Source organism: Lissotriton vulgaris, chromosome 5 (assembly GCF_964263255.1).
Source record: "Lissotriton vulgaris chromosome 5, aLisVul1.2, whole genome shotgun sequence".
NCBI classification, from domain to species: Eukaryota; Metazoa; Chordata; class Amphibia; order Caudata; family Salamandridae; genus Lissotriton; species Lissotriton vulgaris.
In genome coordinates this window covers 1,974,252,328-1,974,274,429 of record NC_141693.1, presented here as the reverse complement: position 1 = coordinate 1,974,274,429, position 22,102 = coordinate 1,974,252,328, and positions in this window count along the sequence as shown.

Sequence of the window (22,102 nt, the reverse complement as noted above, 5' to 3'; positions counted from 1 at the left end):
GTATATTAGAAAGGTGTTTCAGCCTTTCCGCTTATGTTTTTTATAGCTCTTCAATGGCATTTTGGTCAAGCAGAATGGCTTCTGAGGTGTGTGAGGGTGCCGCATGTTAACAACATTTCAAACATCAATACAGTAACTCAATAAAAAAAAACTAATGATATAAGGCAAACTTGGAAAACATATACAAATTAGAAATCGCAAATACTAGCATAAAAAACGGAAAGCGCACATAAAAAAAGGTGAAAAAGTTCAGCTATTCATACAGTCAGTTCCTCCAAAGAGACAGTTCAGCCCTTTGCCAAGAGAGAACCATAGAGTTTCATCGGACGTTCAAACCTAGGCGGTAATTCACCTCACTGATTTTTTCCAACTCTATGAAATGTCCAGCCCACTTTTTCTTGGAGTGTTCTGGGCTGCACAGGCACTACTACCCGTGCCAACTTTTCATGTGGGTACCACCTCAGAATACCTTTCTGCTCATGCCACTGCTTCAGCAACACCTGGATGCTCTTTGTGCACTAAGCTTCAGGTCCAAGACGTTTTAGTACAAGAACTCAGTCTATAAAGACATGTGGGCTGTGTCGGATTGTGTTCTCAAACCCTCTCTCTCAAGACTAAAGAGTGTTCTGAAAGGGCAGCCGGAAGACTTAGATGGAGTAGAATTCCTAGTCCCTGGAAGCAAAGAAGGAGAGAAAGGCTATTCCACTCCATCCTAAATAATTCTTCCAGGCATCCAGCCATGCATTTTAAGAGCTTGCTGAATGTCTCCACGTTATTTATCTATGGGTGCAAAGCAACTTAAAACTTATGATTTTTATTTTTTACAGAGTTTCATATAGCGCAAACTTAACCCGAAGGTATCAGAGCGCTTTACATAGCACCAGTTGTGTTACATGAGAACACTTTCATTATTTTGTTCGGCACGGGGAGATTAAGCGATTTGCACAGAATTACAGGATGTTCATTGTTGTCCAGACTTGAACCCAGTTCCCTAGATTCGAGGTCGAGCACCCTAGCCATTAGGCCAACTCCACTCCTCTCCCCTCCAAACATACCATAGGTATCCTTCCTAGACTGAGGCGGTCCATTTGTAAGAAACACTTCCTTTTAGAACCCCTCTTGAGTCAAAATGGCAGCCAATGCTTTAGCCACCATATTAGAGCAAGCAAGACAGAAAGCAAAGAATCAGCCCTTTGCTGTCACAATTAATCAGGCGAAAAATAAAACGGGAATGTTTCACATTTTTTAGAAAAGTAACTGACCCTGAGTAATTTTTCAGGTGTTTTTACTACAGACCAACACTGCTAGAACCTCATTGCCTAGTACAGACAGATTCTTAAAAAATGAGCTCACACCTTAGAAACCCCAAAAAGCTCATCAACAACCAGTGAGATCCTCCAAACTCCAAAACCTCGTTCTCATCCTTCCACCAGTATGAGCCTGGAGCAGATCATCAAAACGCTGGTAGGATAAAACCTTTGACTACGTCTAAGGATCCTTACATACATAGCTTCTACTATACCTGCCCTCACTGGGCCAGAAGGCACTGGGAATTTTCACTGCATCATTTCTCCAAGGAATAGCACTAGGTTCTAAATGTAGGTAATTGACATTTACTGATTCGAAAATACCGAATTTTACCGATTCGGTATTTTCGAATCGGTAAATGCTATGTAGATAATTTTTCGGTAAAAAATACCGAATCGTTAAGATTCGGTATTTACCGAATCGATAATTACCGAATCGGTATTTGCCATTCGTTCCTATGGGCCTGGAAGCCCATAGGAATGAATGTCAATTACCGAATCGGTAATTACGGATTCGGTAAAATTGGGAAAAAGCCAAGGGTGGCAGGGTGTCACTTTGACACCCTGTTGCAACCTTGATTAGTGCTTGTGTGCACATGTGGCACACATACATGCCCTAAGGGCATGTATGTATGTCACATGGCACAGGTGTAAATGCACAGATTTGCATGTACATAGGAATTCGTTATTTACCATCAACTAATAGTTGGTGGTAAATAACAAATCCTTAAAGCCCAGAAGCACTCTTTGAAGTGCTTCCTACATTTCTCTTATCGATTCAGTGAATACCGAATCGGTAAATGATGATTCGGTTAATACCGAATCAGTAAATACCTATTCGTTATTTACCGAATCGGTAAATGTGCCTCCTACATAGGAAAAGTCTATTACCAGTCGGTAACAGCCGATTTCGGCCGTTACCGACCGGTAATAGCCTTCCTACATCTGGCCCACTATTCCTTAAAACACACAAATATCACTCACTTAGTGGACAAGCCAAAGGCAAATCCATGTGATTCAGTAAACTTTAGACCCATCTCACTCCTCCCATTCACCAATAAAATCTTAGACGGAAAACCCCTGCCTTAATTACAAGTTTTGTAAAAGCAAATAACATTCTCCTTGAAAGTCAATCAGGTTTTAGGCTAGGGAGGCGATTAGAGACTGAGATTGTCAACATTAGGGAAGACCTACTCGCCTCACTGTAGCGTAACTGGTGGAAGACCTTATCCTTCTAGAGAAACTGTAAGCATATGACACCGTGTATAAAAATAAGTGCTAATTGTTTGCAATTGTATTTGTCTTGGAAAGCCAACACATTAAAATGGGCTCACCTTAAATACCAAAATGTACCAGATAATGGTCAATTCTGCAAGCAGCTGGGAAACTCTGAGAAACAGAACAGCAATATGTTCACCTGCCTAAAACCATCCATCACTGGATTAAGGACAACTATTGGGCCTTAGTGGTGCTAATGCTTAAGTTCTTAGGGGGGGGACCCAGCAGCCACCAGTCTGACCTCCATCTTGCTGAATGAGCCAACTGATGCTCATGCAGTAAAGAGCTCAGGAGCACGGTTCGTCAGAATCCTTCAATTGATTACCAAATCTCCAAAGTGATTAAAAAGGCGAACTTTCACGTCATGCTACTCAGAAGGATCCTCCTGCTACTTCATGGTTTGCAGTGCATTGAATTGACCAGGACACTGCTGGTACTGATAATTAATTATTGCAAATTGTCAATACTGGAGCCCATAGGAAAAATAATGCAAAATCAGTTTACAGAGCCAAGCAGCTAGGCTCTTCCTCATCCTAATGAAATCAGATTACATTGCACTGGGTTTCAAAGGCTATCTCTGGTGCAGAAAATAAAATTCAAATATCTCTGCATTATCTTCAGAGCAAGAGAGGCCATGGCCCTAAATACTTGAAAGAACTTTTTGTTCCATAAGCCCTCAGACATATTCCGAGATCACGTGTGGCAGACCTGATTGTGCAAGCCTGTTACAACCACACACACATAGAAGGAGATAGGTTTTGGTGCTGGGTGCAAAACTCTGGAGTGTGTTGTGGCCAGACCTCAGAAGCCTGTACAATGTAGCTCTGTTCAAGAAAAAAAACCTGAAAACAGGGCTATTAGAAGAGGTTCTTCCATCTTGTCTTGATGTTCCTGGTACTCCCTGCTTCCATCCCAAAGAGACAGGACCCAGAAGAGTTAAAATGATCCCCAAGGATAGAAGTCACAGAGGAGCCATCAGTCGATCCCAGGCTCATCCTTGTCACTGTTCATCCTCTTTAGAGGAAGGAAAAGAGTCATTTAGGAACTTCCAATCTGTTGTCAACAGCAACCCTGCAAATTAGCTCTGATCACAAGCCAGGGCTTTACAAAATACACAACAAAATTAATACGTTTACACTTCAATAAATAGATGAATAAATAGATAAAAATAAATAATGAATGAATTTTCAGACACCTTGTCCAGGGATTCAAGGTCCTCTAGTAACTCAGCTAAGGGAACTGAAATGATCTTGATAGCCCCTCTTGTCACCACTGAGCCAATGTCAAACTGAAAGCAACCATGAGTTGACTTTTTGGTGTTTCAACTACTAGGCCTTAAATGACCAACCCTTCTACCCTCTTATTAGGCAATTTAGTCAAACAGCTGGTTGATTTTACTTCTGCGAGGTGTCCTGGAACTTAACATATACAGCAGTTTGTTAGGGGGGGTGTTAGGCTCTGTGGCTCCTTCCACAGATAAAGTGTTCCATCCTTTGTTTACCAGTACCACATGAACGGCATCTCAGACCTCCAAACCTGCCCCAGTATTTGTGGGCCACTCACAGCCGCCTTCTTCTGCATTGTTACATCATTCGGCCTGGTGTGAACCATGGCTTGGTGTAGATCTGAAAAATATATCCAGAGCCAGAATATATAACCCAAAATTTGTCTTGAGTTTGCTACACTTTATCTAGGTACTCAGTGATTTCCATGCAAGGCCTCTGCATGCTTTTATACCCTGGTGTGGCTTTGATACATTTCTGAACATTGATAAAATTCTGTTCAGGAGTCAACCCAAAGTTCCTAAACAAAGCCTCTATCATGAGTGAATAGTTTGATTTGTTTGTTGTTTGTAGGGTGAGAATGCTTGTCTAGCATTAAGGTGAGATCATCATGGCTAGTGAATGCGAGCGTCCTTTCTATTTTCTATTTCTATTTAAAATTATTTATACAGCGCACGTACACCAGCAGTTTCATGGCGCTAAGCTGACCAAGGACTGGACAGGAGAGTAGAAGCTAAGTGGGGACAAGAGTGAGAAGTGGAATATTAATTAAAAAAATTGGCAAAAAGATGTGCCTTGAGCTGTTTCCGGAACAGTAGGTAAGAGGTGGAAGCTCTGAGCTCCAACGGCAATGAGTTCCAGAAAATCGGAGCAAGGGTCGCAAATTTAGAGCCTCCCCATTTCTTTCTCCGGAACCGTGGGACAGTAAGGAGGGATTGGGTAGAAGACCTCAGTTCCCTAGAGGGAACATAGGGGATAATCTCAGATGAGATAAAAGCTGGTGCCGTGCCCAGTCGTGCTTGAAAGGTGATAGAAGCAAGCTTGAACTGGACACAAGCACAGACAGGAAGCCAGTGTAGGGACTTTAGAAGGGGAGTGGTATGGTGGGACTTAGGAAGTTTGAACACCAGGCGTGCCGCCAGGTTTTGGATCTGCTGCAACCGCCGAAGACTATATGCAGGAATACCTGCATATAGGGCGTTGCCATAATCCAGGCGGGACATGACCATGGCGAGGGTAATCAGTTTTAGTGCATCAAATGAAAAAAACGGGATACCTTGCGTATGGTACGCAGTGCCAGAAAAGAGGAAATAACCACAGAGCTGACCTGGGAGTGAAGGGTGAGTTGGGAGTTGAGCTTGATGGCTAGAGTTTTGACTGAGGTAGAGGGGGCAGGTGGGGAACCAAGGGAAGAGGGCCAGAAGATGGGGGACCAGGGGCTGGATGAACCACCCGTCAACACCAGCTCTGTTTTGTCTGGGTTGAGTTTAAGATGATTGTGGTTCATCCAGTCACGGATGTGAATCATGATGGTTTGAAAATTAAGAGCGGAGTCGGGGGAAGAGGAAAGGTTGAAGACAAGCTGGAGGTCATCCGCATAATTAAATACGGCGACCTCCATTTGTTGCAAAGAAAAAATAAGAGGGGAGATGTAAAGGTTAAATAAGAGGGGGGAAAGGGAGGAGCCTTGGGGAACCCCGCACTGAACATCGCGGAAGTCCGCAGTGAAATCACCCAGGCGGACAGCCTGGGTGCGGTCCCTCAGGAAGGAGGATAACCAGACCAACGCAGTGCCCCCGATCCCCGCCGCCCTGACACGGGAAAGCAAGATGGAATGATCCACCGTGTCAAAAGCGGCTGAGAGATCGAGGAGGACCAAGGTCCTTTATGTACTTGGTGGATATAGCAATGCAACTGAAAGCAGATAGCGATGTTAATTATATATTTTCTCATCTTCATCTTTGTAAATCTGTTATAATGCCAGAGTTCCTCTTTGAGGTGTACTCAACTCAATATTTCTTAGATATGGTCAGGAAAACTTTGAGATCTTGGTTTCAGGACATCAATTTGGGGTTGCTTCAAACTTTCAGCATGACCCATCTTCCCACATATCACCTTGGACTCAAAGTCTCTCTAGGCATGGAGGCTAGCTTATTGTTGACCTTGAGGTCCAAACTCCTCTTTCTTCCACACCAAAGATTTGGACCTAAATATAAACATTCAAACATTCCCATGGGAAACAATGCACATGGGAAACAATGTATAAATCTAAAAAAATACCAAAGGTATTTATTTAGATTTTTTCTGCCAGCCTCACTACATGCCACCTTCTGTCTTGTTAGGTCCCCGTGGCCCTTACAGGGCCTTTATGTGCTGAACATAATGCCAGGCCAATCTCACTGTTATGGCAGCCAATTTGCTATTTATTAATTTCACATATGACCTCAAAGCAGAGTTTTGGTTCAAAGAAATAAAAAAATAAAAAAGAAGTGGGTCTGACATGCTTTGAGTTTTCTTCCAATGGAGGGGGATGCGGAGGGGGGGTGGGGGTTGAGGGGGTGGGGGAGGGCATTTCAAAGTTTTCTGCTTGGGCCCTCCAGGCGTATCATGGCAGACTCCGGCAGGAAAAAAGAACTATGAAAAGCTCATCCTATGATGAATGGTGATTGATGGGTGGCTGTTGCATGGTTTACCATGGTGGACCTTGCTGAGGCTACACTTTTGAAACATGATTACTACCCTACATCTAAATGAGACCGGGGAACCATGGGTTTGGGTTATGCTAAACGCATACCCTCCAAGTCCCCTCATGTGGCCACAGCTTAGGTGATCTGAACTCATGATATCTATTGACTACAGTCAGATATCTTATATTCCTACAGAGCCTTCAAGATGTAAGTAAGCCATCCTAGTGAAATAAAAATCTTTTAATCAGTACCACTCATGGTGCTGAATGTTTATTTTTGGTAAGGTGTATTCTGCAATCTTGCATTTGATCTGGGGGTACCTCAGACCAAACCAGGCACTAAAAGTGTTCAAGTTGCCAAAAGAAGAAGTGGGTGATCTCTTCCAGGCTTTAGTTCTTACTTTGGGGCTGCAATAGGTACATGTCTGGCTATTCTATTTAACCTTGGGCTACAAGGTGCGTTATTTCAAGCAGTATCAGCGGAGTCCTCCATGTATTACCTATGGATGAGGTAGGCAGTAGTTGGCAGCCTACTAAGTTTATCTGAACCCCGTACTACAGAAAAGCAAAGTTTAAAACAGAGGAAAGTGCTCTTCCTATCTTGAAGGAAAGGCAGAGGCTGTTCAATGCTCCAAAAGTTATTGTCTACACCTTTTTTGTGGTACTACTCTACCCTGTGTGGGATTTTCCAGGAACCACAGTACAACACTTGGCAATAGCCTGTCATATTGGCAGCCTCTATCAAAATTGGAAATTGATCGCTTTTAAACACATTCAATAGACTGAAGTAGATTCTGTAAATATTTGAAAATCTGCAATTATTTGAGAAGATAAAATAATTTCACACTGGAGGCGGTGAACCCTGAGAGTACAGAAGCTTTCAAGACATGAGCTGGAAACAGTCAGTAACATTTAAAAGATATTAATGGGACACATTTGGGATGATCTTAAGAAAAAGGTGGGACAAAGATAAATATCAAATATAATACTACCAGCAAAATGAAAAGCTCGACATTTCAAAATCCTATTTCTGTTAGATCTCACACCAATCAAACTATTCAGATGTGATTTCACGCTGCAACTGATCCAGAGTGGAGGATTTAATACATGTGCTTGTGACTAGCCCCATTTTAAGAGCTATTTGGGACCACATTTTTCAACACTTCGCAGCTTATTAAAAGCCTGATGCGCTGCCGTAACATAACTTTTTTTGACATTCCAGCGATGTGCAGTGAAGACCCATATTTACGAGGCCATGGAAAGCAAACTTGTGTGGCTTTTCATGGCCTCGTAGATATGGTGTAAGGCAACACAGGACAAGTCACTGCGTTACCTCACACTGGCTCAGGGAGGCTTGCCATGGGCGTTGCGGTGGTTGTTTCCTTCAACGCCCATGGTATTTGTCCCAGATTTACAACATAGAGTGAATATGGTCATGCGTTAAACCCCTGCACCTACCCAGGGGTGTAACAGTTGTTTTTGGGAAGGGATGTGTTCCTGCACAACAACAACCTGATTTCAATGCATGAACCCTTGTGCCATAGTGCCACTGGGCACACAACACTGGCCCAGTGATATGGGACCCCTTCCCCAGCCAACATCTGTGGTTCGAAACCTCGGCTTCCTTATAGATGATAAACTCTCCATGAGGCAGCAGGCCACTAAGGTGGCCGCCATCTGCTTTGCCACCTTGTGTTGGCTCCAGTAAATTCTATGGATGCTGCCCCATGCCACCAGGAGAACCGCAGTCCAGGCGTTAGTAACCTCTCGCCTGGACTATGGAAATGTCCTCTATCTTGGAGCAGACGTAGCAACCATCAATAAGCTTCAGGTTGTACAAAACTCGTCGGCCAGACTTCTTCTTAACATCCCGAGGAAATCTTCGGCCTCTCAGGCTCTCCGAGATTTACACTGGCTTAGGATCTCTAGCCGTATAAAATTTAAAGCCCTGTGCTATCTTTTTAAAATCAAACAGGGCACGGCTCCAAAATACTTGCAGAGTCTTGTTCAACCTTACAAACCTAGTCGCACATTAAGATCCTCCGCAAATTGCGACCTTGTTGTTCCAAGATTCAAACTTGCACGGATGGGGGGTCGAGCCTTTTACCATCTCGGTCCCAAATATTGGAACGTGCTTCCAATTGCTCTGAAATCTGAAACCAACCTCTTTAGTTTCCGGAAAAAGCTGAAAACTATGCTTTTTCAATAAAATATGAGTTGCTGCTATTGTCCTATGATACTGCTGCATGTCCTTTTCTTCTTCAGTCTTTCCCTTGCGCTGGGAAACCCACTGTGGGTAGCTGTTGCGCATTACAAATTCAATAAGTAAATAAATAGTGCAAAGGTGGCTGTGTTGGCGCTACACAACCATTTGTGTGCCAGCGCAGTGTAAGAGGAGAGGAATGTGTCATATCTCATAGATACAGGTCATTCCTGGCCTTTTCTTTTGACTTTGGTCAGCACAGCAGAGTGACAGGCAGTGCTGCCCTGCGTCAAATTGTTGTAAATAAGGTCCTTCGTGTCTGTGCAAAGTCAAGTAAATTGCTGCAAACTGTTGATTTGTTATTTACTTTCCAGAACATTGAATTGCACTGGAAAGTTCCCTAAATCTAATGCAAAGTAGTGCCTTGTGCTGCTTGGCGTCAACAGGGCATCCAATTGGTGGTAAAAGGGGATTCCTCTGCTACTGACAACCATTTATTGATTCAAAGTCTACGAACAATGGTAAACAGGGCCTTCGAGTCAAAAACTACACTTCCTCAAGGCATGTGCAAAACAAGCTAAACTTTTTTTCAAAGTTTGCATGTGTGCAGCATTTTACAGAACACATACAAAGTGCATTTTTTTAAAGTTAGTCTAAGTTAAAGTTAGTCCAGTGTTTTGTGCAGGAAGAGTACCCTTTCAGGACAAAACCTCTGCTAGATTCACACACACACCTTTGCAATGTGGTGCCAGAGCTTAGTTTGGAAACAGAGCAGGACCAGTGCCCTATCTTAAAAGATAATGAACTGACCGGCTCTCTCTGTCTCAAACAACACAGTACACTGCGCTTCGTGACATATTAGTATACCTGCTGGTCTCTGGTAGCTGAAATGTTCGAGAACGTCACTTGTTTTGAAGTTAAGATTACACCCCAGCTAATTCTGCTCGGGGAAGAGAATATAATTCCACCTTCTGAAAGCCCATTTTTATATCGATTTTATGTGCCAGGCTCTCTTTTGCTAAGGCTTGGATGTCTAAAGATACTCCAACAAGGGACATGTGGTGGATTGTTACAAGCTGGATTCAAGCAAGCCGGGCTGAAGACGGCTGGAATGCCAGAAACCGGTCCTCGGAAGCTTGTTTCCGGTCCAGGGAAGACATGGCTTGGCAGTTCGGGCTGGACTGTTCCCATGAGGCACAGGGTCAGACTGATTAGCATATAGCCATGTCTGAACTGGGGTGGCAGAGTGGGCTCAAGAACGGTGATGGATGAAACCCAGATCTTTTGACTGGGTGTGAGTGTTTGATTGATTCAGATGCTCCGTCCATCACCACCCCCTTTTGTACCGCTTTTGGCCGCCATAAGTGTGGCAGGGTATGCTCAGACGTGAGTCCCTTTCTCACTTTGCCACTGGATTCAAGCAAGCCGGGCTGAAGACGGCTGGAATGCCAGAAACCGGTCCTCGGAAGCGTGTTTCCGGTCCAGGGAAGACATGGCTTGGCAGTTCGGGCTGGACTGTTCCCATGAGGCACAGGGTCAGCCTGATTTGCATATAGCCATGTCTGAACTGGGGTGGCACAGTGGGCTAAAGAACGATGATGGATTAAACCCAGATGCTGTCGGGGGTGGGGGTCACGGGTCTGGCCCTCAAATGGTTCGCTTCCTTCCTGGAAGGTCGTACATTTGAGGTGTGGGAAGGCCAGGAAAAATCATCTTCAACCCCTCTCCAGTGTGGTGTGCCACAGGGCTCGTCACTGAGCCCTACCTTATTCAACGTTTACATGGCCCCCCTGGAGAGTGTGGTACTGCCGCTGGGTATTAAAATCATCAGTTATGCTGATGATACTCAGCTGGTGGTAGGCCTCTCCCAGCCGGCGCACCATCCCGACCGGCTGCACACGTGTCTTGAAAAGATCTACACGTGGATGTGCAGCTCAGCCCTAAAGTTAAATGGCTCCAAGACGGAATTGATGCTGCTGGGGAACTCTTCTCCATCTCTGTCCCCCAGCAGCTGGCCAGACTGTCTGGGACCGGCACCCCCCCCCCCCAAGCAGGAGATCAAGAGCCTGGGGGTATGGCTGGAGCAGGACCTATCGTTTAAAACCCATGCCAAAAAGACTGCTGGCGTGTGCTTTGGCCTGCTCCGCTCAGCCCAGAAGATTCTGCCTCTGCTCCCAGTGGCCACTCGAAGGCTTCTCATCCAGGGACTTATCATCTCGCGGCTGGATTTCAGCAATGCGCTATTCCTGGGCACACCCGAATCTACCCTGAACAAGCTGCAGCAAGTGCAGAACGCGGCTGCCAGGCTTTTGACGGGTCTCCCTAGGCGTCAATCTGCCCGCCCGGCGTTGAGGGCACTGCACTGGCTCCCTGTAAGGGACAGGGTGAAATTCAAGTCACTTTGCATCGCCCACAAAGTTCTGCACGGGGTAGGTCCACCTATTCTGGAGGAGATGGTCCAGCCTTACAAGGCCCCTCGTTCTCTTCGCTCTGACCATCAACATCTCCTTCAGGTTGGCAGGGTGAAAAAGGCAAGAACCGGTGGCAGAAGGTTTTCAATAAATGTGGCCTCCTTGTGGAATTCATTGCCCCTACAACTGCGCTCGGAAGCTAGTCTTCTTCGGTTCCGTAAACTTTTAAAAACTTTTTTGTTCACCGTTTAATCCCTGCATTCTTTTAGTAGTGTTATGTTCTGGTAAGCGCTGGGATGCCTATTGGTAACCAGGCGCTATACAAAACTCAGAATAATAATAATAATAATAATCTTTTGACTGGGTGTGAGTGTTTGATTGATTCAGATGCTCGGTTCATCACCACCCCCTTTTGTACCGCTTTTGGCCGCCATAAGTGTGGCAGGGTATGCTCACTTTGCCACTGGATTCAAGCAAGCCGGGCTGAAGACGGCTGGAATGCCAGAAACCAGTCCTCGGAAGCTTGTTTCCGGTCCAGGGAAGACATGGCTTGGCAGTTCGGGCTGGACTGTTCCCATGAGGCACAGGGTCAGACTGATTTGCATATAGCCATGTCTGAACTGGGGTGGCAGAGTGGGCTAAAGAACGGTGATGGATTAAACCAGGATCTTTTGACTGGGTGTGAGTGTTTGATTGATTCAGATGCTCCGACCATCACCACCCCCTTTTGTACCGCTTTTGGCCACCATAAGTGTGGCAGGGTATGCTCAGACGTGAGTCCCTTGCTCACTTTGCCACTGGATTCAAGCAAGCCGGGCTGAAGACGGCTGGAATGCCAGAAACCGGTCCTCGGAAGCTTGTTTCCGGTCCAGGGAAGACATGTCTTGGCAGTTCGGGCTGGACTGTTCCCATGAGGCACAGGGTCAGACTGATTTGCATATAGCCATGTCTGAACTGGGGTGGCACAGTGGGCTAAAGAACGGTGATGGATGAAACCCAGATCTTTTGACTGGGTGTGAGTGTTTGATTGATTCAGATGCTCCGACCATCACCACCCCCTTTTGTACCGCTTTTGGCCACCATAAGTGTGGCAGGGTATGCTCAGACGTGAGTCCCTTGCTCACTTTGCCACTGGATTCAAGCAAGCCGGGCTGAAGACGGCTGGAATGCCAGAAACCGGTCCTCGGAAGCTTGTTTCCGGTCCAGGGAAGACATGTCTTGGCAGTTCGGGCTGGACTGTTCCCATGAGGCACAGGGTCAGACTGATTTGCATATAGCCATGTCTGAACTGGGGTGGCAGAGTGGGCTCAAGAACGGTGATGGATGAAACCCAGATCTTTTGACTGGGTGTGAGTGTTTGATTGATTCAGATGCTCGGTTCATCACCACCCCCTTTTGTACCGCTTTTGGCCGCCATACGTGTGGCAGGGTATGCTCACTTTGCCACTGGATTCAAGCAAGCCGGGCTGAAGACGGCTGGAATGCCAGAAACCAGTCCTCGGAAGCTTGTTTCCGGTCCAGGGAAGACATGGCTTGGCAGTTCGGGCTGGACTGTTCCCATGAGGCACAGGGTCAGACTGATTTGCATATAGCCATGTCTGAACTGGGGTGGCAGAGTGGGCTAAAGAACAGTGATGGATTAAACCAGGATCTTTTGACTGGGTGTGAGTGTTTGATTGATTCAGATGCTCCGACCATCACCACCCCCTTTTGTACCGCTTTTGGCCACCATAAGTGTGGCAGGGTATGCTCAGACGTGAGTCCCTTGCTCACTTTGCCACTGGATTCAAGCAAGCCGGGCTGAAGACGGCTGGAATGCCAGAAACCGGTCCTCGGAAGCTTGTTTCCGGTCCAGGGAAGACATGTCTTGGCAGTTCGGGCTGGACTGTTCCCATGAGGCACAGGGTCAGACTGATTTGCATATAGCCATGTCTGAACTGGGGTGGCACAGTGGGCTAAAGAACGGTGATGGATTAAACCCAGATCTTTTGACTGGGTGTGAGTGTTTGATTGATTCAGATGCTCCGTCCATCACCACCCCCTTTTGTATCACCATCACATGTACAGCATTGCATCAAAACACAAGTGACCATCACCCTCATGCTTACAACTGTACAGTACCATTTTATATACTTTGACTGGCATTGTACCCTCAACAGCACATCCATAATCACTTAATAATCTACATATCGACCGTTCAGAAGAGTGTAAAATAAATATACCACACCCATATGCACACAATATTGCATCAAGGTATAAATGTGTCTCCATACTCAACAGCTGCCTCAGGTCAAGCAGTGGGCAGTGGTGAATGTCAGCACTATGAAACAACAGCAAAGTCCTTTGGTGTGCACATCTGTAGACATGATGCTCTGCACCTAACTAGATTGACCCAGACACTATCAAATATAGTCCATTAGCAAACAATATGTTAGTCAGTTCTCATTCTATCGGTTCTCATCCAGTGCGACTACCTCTAAACTTTAGGAAATTGTGGGAAACATAACCAAATGCAAGGTCAACTTTGATTCCATCCAATTCAATCCCTTAATATTAAAAACAGCCATACTCTACAGGATCTATAGGACCATGACCTGTTCAAATCCTCATAACATAATATTACATAACATAACAAGACATGACAGGAAAGGAAATGGCAGGGCACGACAACACTACACGATATTGCATAGCATAACACAACTCAACGTAACATAACACAGCATAACACAGCATAGCCTTACATAGCATACCATAGCATAACATAACATAACATAACATAACATAACATAACATAACATAACATAACATAACATAACATAACATAACACAACATTAAAACATAAAGCGTCAGCCACATGCAGCTGATGTTGTCAGATGCATCTTCTAAAGCTGCACTATTCTGCATTGCTAAGCCCAGCATGCTTAGATTCCAGGGTCAATAAACTATTCTGGTAATGTCACTTCTTCCTCATTCCTAAAAATAGCCCTCCAGTCTCAGACTCCCCTGCCCCCCATCCATGGTTGTCGTGTACACGCAGTAGACGCCAGCACGCGCCTAGGCTCTGCCGTTCCTGGTTTCCTTCAATCATTTCTCCCCCAGTGCACAGAGAAGCTTTTGTAATTGATTCCACACAATGAGATTGACGAGGCTGTGACTAACCTACCAATTTCACACCGGTCCTCTCTGACGTCCTGTCCACCTCAGCGGCCAGGCATATCTGAAAGGCAGAGTTTAGCAGTTCTCGTGAGAGTGGTTGGAACTACCTGTCTTAATGTCTGACTGGGACGTTTTCCTGTTCCTGTCAAATAATTGTCACTGCTACCTCTTGCCAGAGAACTGTGAGCTGGGCAAAGACGCATTATCATAATCTCCAAGAAGTCGATTGTGTCCTAAACTAACAATTGGTTTGAGGAGAGAATGCTTCAATAAAAGCAACAGAAACTTGAGAGTCAATCCATTTTATTAATTATCACTATCTAACTATATATATTCACTGAAAAAAACATAGGTTTCAGGCACGTTATAGTTAGGAATTAGCATTTAAAAAACCTTATAAATTCACAGAAAAAAACATTGGTTTCACAGGCGTTATAGTTAGCTGGACATTTCTCTCATACAAAACCATTGACATTCCCCCGTTATAGTTAGTTGAGCTAACTATAACTCGCGCGCCCGCAATGCACTGCTGATGAAGGCACATATTACATCACTCATGACATGGTCAGTGACATCACTCATGACATCACTCATGACATCTCAAATGACATCACTGATGGCATCACTGATGACATCATCCTGTGAATGTGTGTTTTTTTGAAAATTAAATATGTTTTATATATGTATATGTAAAGGTTGATGGAAGAATAAATGGGTATATGCGTGTCTAAATGGATGATTTTTTTGTTGAAAGATTGATTGTTTAACGCATTGATTAAGAGTATCTTAGTGAATATATGGGTTAGTGGGTAATGTTTAAATGTACAATATTCTGTATCAGTCTCTCACTTTGTATATAAGTGACTGCATGGGTTGGTGAGTAGCTACATGAGTGTCTATATGGGTTATTAATTGTTTTTTGAGTATCAGTATGAATGTCTGAGTGTCTGTATGGTTCAGTGGGGGTCTTACGTAGGTCATAGTTCCATGAATGAGTGACTCATTGCTTGTATGTTTTGAAGACAGTATGTGTGCAGGACTGCTGTATGGGTGGATGAGTGTGTGTATGGGTGTGTTAGTGAATGAATGACTGGCTCAGTAGTGTCTTTATGAATAACTACATATGTTTTAAACTAGTATATGAGACTATTGGTGTATATAAGTGATAATATGTGAGAGTGAGAGATTGGAAGAGTTCCTGTATAAATAAGTATGTGTTTATACCAGTGATTGTTTAAGAGAGTAAGTATGTGTACGTTTCTGTAGAAGTAAGTGTAGTGATGTGTGTATAACTGTATATGTAAGTAAATTGATGTTTGATTCTTTATTAGCATGAGTGACTATGTGGGTAAGTAACTCTATGGATGGGTGGCGGTGTGTAACAGGATGTATAGGTATATGAGTACATATGATGAGTGAATACATGTATGGTATGAGTGACTATATAGGACTGTTGGTGAATGAGTGGATGTGTATTTAGATCTTGGAGTTACTGAATAGGTTGTTGTAACTTGTATTGGTATGTCCATTTTAAAAAAAAAATGTTGTTTCTATTTTTGAATGTGTGTATCAAAGGTTATATTAGGGTAAGAGGAAGTCTGCAAATTTATCACAAGGTTGATGTATTGTTGTGTGGTGGGGAAAGTGCCATTAAGATCTGGTCTTCATTAAAAGCATGGTCTGAGAGATAACACACAATGAGTCCAATGATTATGCCAGAGGTTTAGTGGTCCTGTCCTCCCAAAGGGGCAAGGTACATCGATAACGGGAGTTGGACTAGGAGACGACCTATCTCTGGGTGACTTCCGTAGGCTATGCACAGACTCCATGGCGGAATAAATTGGTTTCCGCTAGTGGCCCGGAGAAAGCCCATCTAGAGTTGATATTTTCTGGTGGCATTTATGAGGACAAAAAAAAGTTTTTAAAAAAACTAAAAAAACCAAGGTTGATGTAATCAGTGATATCATCAGTGATGACATTTGAGATGTCCTCAGCGATGTCATGATAATGATAATGATAATAATAATGACATTTATAGAGTGCTCAAATACCAAAAATGGTGTCTTGGTGCTAGAACCATGAGCGGAACCTCGACCGACTCCCCTTACTCGAACAACCAAGCTTTCAAGTTTTTCCTGAAGCTCAAAAGAGAGCTGAACTTCCTAATTTCACGTGGCAACAAATTCCACAGCTTAGAGGTACCATAGTGAAATCTCCGACCTCCCCAGTGCGAAGTCCGAATTTTTGTCACTGTTAAAAGATTTACACCAGTGGAGCGGAGTGGCCTACCTGGCTGGTACAACATAAAAAGCTCCTGCAGAAACAACGGACCCTTTTGTGTCAAGGCTTTAAAGGCCACACAAAGCGCCTTGAATTTGATTCGCTGTACCACAGGGAGCCAGTGTAGCTTCCGATTTTCACCAGCGATGGGTTTATGCCGGGGAGACTCAGCAAGAGGCGAGCTGCTGAGTTTTGGACTGCTTGAAGTTTCCTCAAGCACGGCTTTTGAACATTCAGATACAGTCCATTGCAGTAATCCAACTTGGATTGTATGAGGGAGGTGATAACCACTTTCTTGGTTTCTTCAGGGATATAGGGAAGAATCTTTTTGATTTTTTTTATCAGGAAATAGGAAGCCGAGATGATGGCGTTGGTTTGTTGGATAAATGTTAATCGGTTGTCAAATAGGATGCCCAAAGTTTTGGTCTTAACCGTTGGAAAAATCAACACTTTCGTCTTATCGGAGTTTAACTTGAGGCAGTGTCTGTTCATCCAGATATTAATGTCGGCCATGCAGTCATGCAATTGCACAGCAGGGGAGCTCTGTTTTTTATGAGCTGCAACCATGATCTGGGAATCATCTGCGTAAGATGTTAATGAGAAGCCATAGCCTCTGATTAGTGACGCCAGTTCAGTGACATAAACATTAACCAACAATGGACTCAGCGAATTACCCTGCGGCACCCCACAAGGCAGCACATACGTCTCCGAATTGAACCCGTTGAGCGACACCGTTGATCTCCTCCCCTGTAGAAAGGAGGCCAGAAGGGCCAGTGCCATGCCCTGTACACCTAAAGTTCTTAATCGGTGAATCAGGAGAGTATGATCAACGGTGTCGAACGCGGCAGAGAAATCGAGCAAAATTAATGCTGCGGTTCCTCCACTGTCCATAACAGCTCTAATTTCTTCGGTCGCCTTAATAAGTGCCGTCTCGGTACTGTTCTCTTTGCGGAAACCAAACTGAGAATGGTCCAACAACCCATTGTCATCAATGAACTGGGTCAATTGGACATTCATGATTTTGTCCACAATTTTAGCTGGGAGAGGGTGGCGTGCAATGGGGCGATAGTTCGATGACATAGAAGCATCTAGAGTGGGTTTTTTAAGAAGCGGGAGAACAGAAGTCTCCTCCCAGCTAATAGGGAAATTGCCTGAGGAAAACATCCTGTTAATAATGTTCGCCAGCACAGGACTCAACAGATCAGCTAATTCTATCAGGAAAGCTGGAGAGCACGGGTCCGATGGCGAGCCTGATTTAGAGGCCGAAATGTAGTGGTTCACTGTGTGGGCTGACACTGGGGAGAATTCAAGAAACCTGCACGTACTTGCCGGCAAGATATGTGTATTGGAAGTAGGCTGGGCACTTAGGCAATCTTTGAAATTGCCAACAATATCCAACACTTAACATTTGAAATTAGACGCCATGTCATCAACGAACTGTTGACTACCTTGCTTATTAAAAGCCTTGGGAACCGTAAGTTTATTTATAAGTAAAAACAGCTCTTTTGAGGAATGTTTCGCAGAGTCAATCTGAATTTTAAAATATTTACTTTTCTCGGTAACCACAAGCGCTTTATAGGATCTGAGAGCTATCCTGTAACTCTGTTTATCGGTGTCGTGGTAATACATACGCCAACGACGTTCCATATGGCAGCATTTCTGTTTTTACGCTCGAAGGAGATCAGAGAACCATGGTGCAGAGGGTTCTGCCCGGTTAACTGAGGTGTTCTTGATAGGAACCGCAGCGCTAATGGCATCAAATAACCAGCTGTTGTAATTATTGACTGCTTTATCAACGTTGGCACAGCCTAGAGGAACAGAGCATGTAAGGCTTGTTTGGAGAACAATTTTGTCCACTTTACTCCAGGCTCTGCGGGGGGCTGCCTTAGGTGTGGCCGTATTAACCTGCCGGTAAATACTCTTAGGGAAGGAAAAGCTAACAATCAGATGATCGGACCAGGGGAGAGAAATCCCTTCTGTCATGAGCCCAAGAAAGGAAGAGAAAATCCCATCCAGCGTGTGCCCCGCTTCGTGAGTGGGAACACCAACGAGCTGGGCCAGCCCTGCTGCACTTAAAGTATCCAAAAGCACCGCAGTCTCTTTGTTCGTGGGATCCTCCAAATAAAAATTAAAATCACCCAGAATGGTAAATTCCTTATTTGCTAATACTGTTTCAAGCATTTCCTTGAGGTTATTTAAAAAAGTGGCTTTAGACCCTGGTGGCCGATACACAAGAATACCCTAAATGAGATGTTCGCACTGAATTTGACAGTGAAAGGCAGTGCTTCACAGCCAGAAATTTGGATAGGATGGATCGAGACAGTGTAGCAGTCTCTAAATATGATTGCTACTCCGCCTCCTCTCCTGCCCGTAGGCCTATCCCTCTTAACAAAACTATATCCAGCTGGAGTGGCAGTGATGAAATCAGGGTCCGAGGCCTCATTGGCCCAAGTTTCTGTTATTAAACAGTATATCTAGCTTCATATTGTCAATCACTTGGGCTATTTCGTACCTATGCTTCCCCAGAGACCGGGCATTGATAAGCCCACCCTGCAGAGAAGCCTCCACTCGCCCGCTGCCATCTGCAGTAGATAGATTTGCTACCTGAGTTATACTAGCGGTCGAGAAAGCAAAGCCCCAGCAGCGGCATTTACAGTTGATATTTAGAGGACATACATTACAACCCTCCCTGGAATGACAAAAAGAGTAGAGTTCTTCCCTGGAGTATTTTATACTACTTTTATGTAATCCCGCAGCATTTTGCGCTCTCGGCGCAGGTCGCGCACCATCGGCGGGCCCGCTGCGCGCATCCGCTGCGCGTCCGTTGCATGTGGGGCTAAATACCTTCCTTCAGGCGGACGACTAGACCGTGTCCTGCCGGAAGTAGGGATTGTGTGTGGAATAACAGCAACCGCCCTCCGCACAAACGGCACACCAGCCGCGGCGGACCGGGGTCGGTCCCAGATGCAAACAGAACAGCAGGTGAGTTAAATTAATGCCCCAGCCTTAAATTGCACTTTTACAAAATTCCCCAGTTTTTCAAACATTAAAAAGACACGTCAAAATATACACAGATTTTAAAACAATAGTGACTGCTTCAATATAGCGGCGCCAGCAAGACTGCTTACAGTCCGCTGCGCGACCGCTGAATGTCCGCCTAAATACCTTCCTTCCGGCGGACGACTAGATCGCGTCCTGCCGGAAGTAATCAATCATGACATTTATAAAGCGCGCTACTCACCCGAAGGGTCTCAAGGCGCTGGGGGAGAGGGGTCCGCTACTGCTCGAAAAGCCAGGTCTTGAGTAGCTTCCTGAAGGTGAGATGGTCCTGGGTTAGCCGAAGGTGGATGGGGAGGGAGTTCCATGTCTTGGCTGCCAGGTAAAAGAAGGATATTCCTCCGGCGGTGGCTCTGCGGATGCGAGGAACGGCGGCGAGGCTGGTCGACCTTAGCTGGCGGGTGGGCGTGTAGAAGGTCAGGCGGTGGTTGAGGTACTTGGGGCCTTGGTCGTGGAGAGCCTTGTGTGCGTGGGTGAGGAGTCTGGATGTGATTCTCTTGCTGACGGGGAGCCAGTGCAGGTCTCTCAGGTGGCCGGAGATGTGGCTGTGTCGGGGGATGTCCAGGATGAGTTGTGCGGAGGCGTTCTGGATGCGTTGGAGTCTTTTCTGGAGTTTGGCTGTGGTTCCGGCGTAGAGGGAGTTTCCGTAGTCCAGCCGGCTGGTGACGAGTGCCTGGGTGACCTTCTTCCTGGTTTCGGTGGGAATCCATCGGAAGATCTTTCGGAGGGTGCGCAGGGTGTTGAAGCACGCTGATGAGACGGCGTTGACTTGTCTGGTCATCGAGATGGAGGAGTCCAGGATGAAGCCCAGGTTATGTGTGTGGTCCGTTGGCTTGGGCGTGATGCCCAGGGCTGGAGGTCACCCGGAGTCATCCCAGGCGGAGGGCGATGACCCCCGGATGAGGACTTCCGTCTTGTCTGAGTTCAGTTTCAGGCGGCTGTTCTTCCTCCACTCAGTGACGTCTCTCATCCCTTCATGTAGGCTGCTTCTGGCAGTGGCTGGGTCATTGGTGAGGGAGAGGATCAGCTGGGTGGCGTCGGCGTAGGAGATGATGTTGAGGTTGTGTTGGCGTGTGATGGCTGCGAGGGGGCTCATGTAGACAGGAAGTAGGAATTGTGTGTGGAATAACGGCAACCGCCCTCCGCTCCGCACATCGTGAGTGATGTCACTGATCATGTCATGAGTGGTGTAATATGTGACGTCATCAGCAGTGCATTGCGGGTGCGCGAGTTAAAGTCAGCTGAACTACCTATAGCGGGGGAATTTCAATGGTTTTGTATAAGAGAAATGACCAGATAACTATAACGCCCCTTTCAGTGAATTTCTACGTTTTTTTAAATGCTAATTCCTAACTATAGCATGCCTGAAACCTTTGTTTTTTTCAGTGAATTTCTAAGGTTTTTAAAATGATAATTCCGAACTATAACCTGCTTGAAACCTATGCTTTTTTCAGTTAATTTCTAAGGTTTTTTAAATGATAATTCCTTTTTTAATATACAAATTAGGCCTTCTAATAGAAAAAAACAAAAAAAACACCACTTCCCAAACTTTCAAAAACAAACCAAATCTTCAATGCTATCCAAAAAAAGGTGATAGTTCCATTTACCACTAACAAATTAATATCAACATTTAACTAGGGTAAGGATGTCGACTATGTACTGTGTGAATTACATCCAACTCACACCCATATCTAAAAACAAATATGTAATAGAGGTACTAATTATACACTTCCAACACCCAACAAAATAACAACACTTAGCGCTACCACCAAAAGAACCACCCCTCCTGACCTCTCCTACCTCGGACACAGAGCAAAACAGGAAAACGGACCTTCCCAAAATAATATATCCCCTCTAAAGCACACTTGCTCAATGTTCAGAGATATGGCAATCAATTATGTTTAAGGGAAGGATCTCGCACATCAACAATAATGTACACACTGCTAATACTACCGATGATATTCTATACACAACACTATAGAAACCAAAAACGTTTACGTGTGTAGATATGCTATTGATACGTGTAGTGTACTGCACAGTGGGTGCAACCATATTATCTCAGACACTGGGAAATATTTCAGTCATGTAGCTGTTTTGTCTCCCCCCTCCCTTGAAGCAGAAGTGGAGTGGGCTGCTCCAACATACGCAAATACAGTGTAAGACTATAAATAATTAGCCTACGCCTTGGGCGTGGTTCAATTCTGCAAAGAGAAGAGACTCTGCCCCAGCCAAGGTCCGCACCCTGCCACGTGGCTTCCGCCATGACCATGCTCCTCCTCGATACAGGCAAATTCCGAACTCAACGCCACAGCACCGCAGACTTATGTCTGTATCGACTACTGCCTTCAATCTCCACCACGGACAGCAGGGTTCACAACTTGAATTCAGCTTTGCATCTGCACTACAGACAGCATTGAATTAAGCCTTGCTTTATTTAAGG